We start from the raw sequence: 2,955 nt of genomic DNA on the forward strand, positions 1-2,955 counted from the left end.
AAGATAAGATTAAAGCTACATTCATCGTCCTTCGAATCTTTCCTATATCTCTGACTTTGTTAAGTAGTGTAATCTCTGAGTGGAGCATAAGCTCGCTCACATGGCAACCCATTTGAAACTCCTTTTTGTCCCTACTTCCTAGGTCTCTTAAAGGCGTACCATGCACTGTTGCTCTGAGCTCCCCGCCTCCCTTCAAGTATTGTGACTGAAATATCCTCTAAATATCCTGGCCGTATTTAAAACCAACTTTGGTGAAGCTCATTTTATTTGTTTGTTTGTTTGTTTGTTTGTTATGTAAGCTCTGTCTGCATGTACACCTGCAGGCCAGAAGAGGGCATCACATCTCATTATAGATGGTTGTGAGCTGCTATGTGGTTGCTGGGAACTGAACTCAGGACCTCTGGAAGAGCAAGCAGTCAGTGTGCCTTTAACCTCTCAGCCATCTCTCCAGCCCCGAAGTTCATTTTTTAAATGTGGTCGGTCCTGTCACGTGTGCATCAGTAGGTGGTAGAGAGGAGAGAGCCTATGTCTGTGCTCAGTGTTCTTATGAGCATCCAAATGATTAGTAGCCTAACACTCCCTGAAAAAAGGCAAGCCTGAGAGGACCACCATTCCTCCTTTGCACAGGCCCAGAAGGGCTTCCAGAACCAGGAGCAAGCTGAAGACTAGAAGATCCCTGCCTGGAACCAGGGCCCCAGGAGGAGCCCAAGACATGGGGCCACCCTTGGGCCGGGGGCAGAGAACAAGCCTGAGATGGCCACCAGTCTGGTGCTGTGCAGGCCTGGGGGCAGGGGCAGACTATGCCGGAGATGCCCCCTGCCCTGTGCCATATTCCATAAGCGGACCACTTTTGAATTGACCCCAGACACTCAGAGACCCTGGGCACCACTAAAAGGACCTAAGTGGTAGAGAAATGGAAGAGAAAGAGAAACAGTAGGATGTGGGCACAATGAAGAGAGGCAGAACTGGAGACTCCAGGGTAGTGAGGACCAGCCTGGTATGAGTAGCCTGTGACATCACCTGGGACCATGGTGGGGTACCTGGCCTTGGCTGCCACCACATCTACACCCCTGTCCTGCAGCAGCAGGGGTCTGTTACTACAAAAGGCTGCTGTCTGGGGACATGTTGATGTCTGAGGGCTGTGCAGAGTTAGTCCCACCCCTCACCTGAGCATCCTTGGAGCTGTCTCTTGTGTGGTGGCATGAAAGAGGGAGGGATCCCCTCCTCCCTTCCTGACCCTCACCACATGCAGCAGGCAAGAGACCTGGCCCCAGGAGTCATGAGGGGAAAAGAGCGGAGTCCTGGAGAGTGGGCGTGGCATCCAAGTGTGTGGGCGGAGCTCCAGACTCCTGGACATGGCCCGAAAGTCCTGGGTGGGGCCCGGGAACGCATGGGCAGAGTCCTGGAGCTTGTGGGCGGTGTCCTGGAGAGAATAGGTGGGGTCTTGGAGAGAGTGTGCGTGGTTCCAAGTGTGGGCGGGGCTCCAGACTCCTGGGCGTGGCCCGGGAGCATGTGGGTGGAGTCCTGGAACGCGTGGGCAGAGTCCTGGAGAGAGTGGGTGGAGTCTTAGAAAGAGTGGGCGTGGCGTGCAAGTGTGTGAGTGTGGCCCGGGAGTCCTGGGTGGGGCCCGGGAGCGCATGGGCGGAGTCCTGGAGTGCATGGGCAGAGTCCTGGAGAGAGTGGGCGGGGCTCTGGCGCGTGTGGGCGGAGTTCTGGTGAGAGTGGGCATAGCCTACAAATGTGTGGATCCAAAACTATAAGATCTCCATGACACAGGGCAGCAACAGGATATCTGAGAGGAGTCCCACCCAGTGAGGTTCCAGTATTGATAATATGGCAGAATCCAGAGACCTTATACCAGAACAATGGGTCATAGCAATGAACATTTGCAAGCAAAGAAGTTTGGGCAAAATGATATATTGTGAGCCAGGACGGTGGCGCACGCCTTTAATCCCAGCTCTTGGGAGGCAGAGGCAAGCAGGGGAGGCAGAGGCAAGCAGATATCTGTGAGTTTGAGACCAGCCTGGTCTACAAAGTGAAGACAGCCAGTGCTACACAGAGAAACCCTGTCTTGAAAAACCAAAGGGGGGAGAAATGGTAGTACTGTGACACTACAGATTCTACAAGGAGATTTTTTTCTTTGTTGTGGAGGAGGTTGCAGGAGTGGAGAGTGGGTATGAGGGGTCAGGGAGATGAGTGGGATTGGGGTGCATGATGGGAAATTCATGAAGAACCAATGAAAAGTAAATATAAATTAAAACAAACTGTGGTCCTGCCGCTGGATGGATATCCCAGTGGGTAAGAGTGCTTGCTGCACAACCATGAGAACCTGAGTTCAAATCCTTAGCATCTACATAAGAAGCTGGGTGTGGCAACTCCAATACTGGGGGGAGGAGAAGGCAGAGAGAGACAAGAGGATTGCTGAGGCCACCAGCCTAGCTCCTGGTTGAGTGAGAGATCTCTCAAGAGAATAAGACAGACAGTGATAGAGCAGGAGCGCAAACACCCTCCTTTGGTACACTTGCACACACATGTGCATAGGCCGCATGCAAAAAACTATAAAAAAAAAATAAAAAGAAATATGGTCCTCACTGGGGCTACATCTTGCTGGAAGGATTCATATCTCCCCCCTCCCACCCCTACTTCTCTCTCTGTCTCTGTCTCTCTGTCTCTGTCTCTCTGTCTCTGTCTCTGTCTGTCTCTCTGTCTCTCTCTCTGTGTGTATGTATGTATGTATATGTAGCTCAGTGGTAGAATGTTTATCTACCATGCATAAAAAATGAGGTTAAATCTCCAGTATTAGAAAAACAATATTAAAAAACAGACAGGCTCAGTGGCACACTCCTGTAATCCCAGCACTCTGGTAGGCAGAGGCAGGCAGATGGCTATGAGTTCAAGGCCAGCCTGTTCTACAAAGTGAGTCCAGGACAGCCAAGGCTACACAGAGAAACCTGG

The 2,955-nt window shown here is 51.5% G+C and overlaps 1 non-coding gene across 1 annotated transcript; it reads left to right on the top strand.

Annotated features, from left to right (window-relative positions):
- The first annotated feature begins 447 nt into the window (after nt 1-447).
- On the top strand, nt 448-578 carry LOC127186081 (small nucleolar RNA SNORA17). The gene has a single exon (XR_007830325.1). It is a non-coding gene; the product is annotated as a small nucleolar RNA SNORA17 (small nucleolar RNA).
- Nucleotides 579-2,955: the final 2,377 nt, after the last annotated feature.

This window comes from Acomys russatus, chromosome X (genome assembly GCF_903995435.1).
Source record: "Acomys russatus chromosome X, mAcoRus1.1, whole genome shotgun sequence".
NCBI lineage: Eukaryota > Metazoa > Chordata > Mammalia > Rodentia > Muridae > Acomys > Acomys russatus.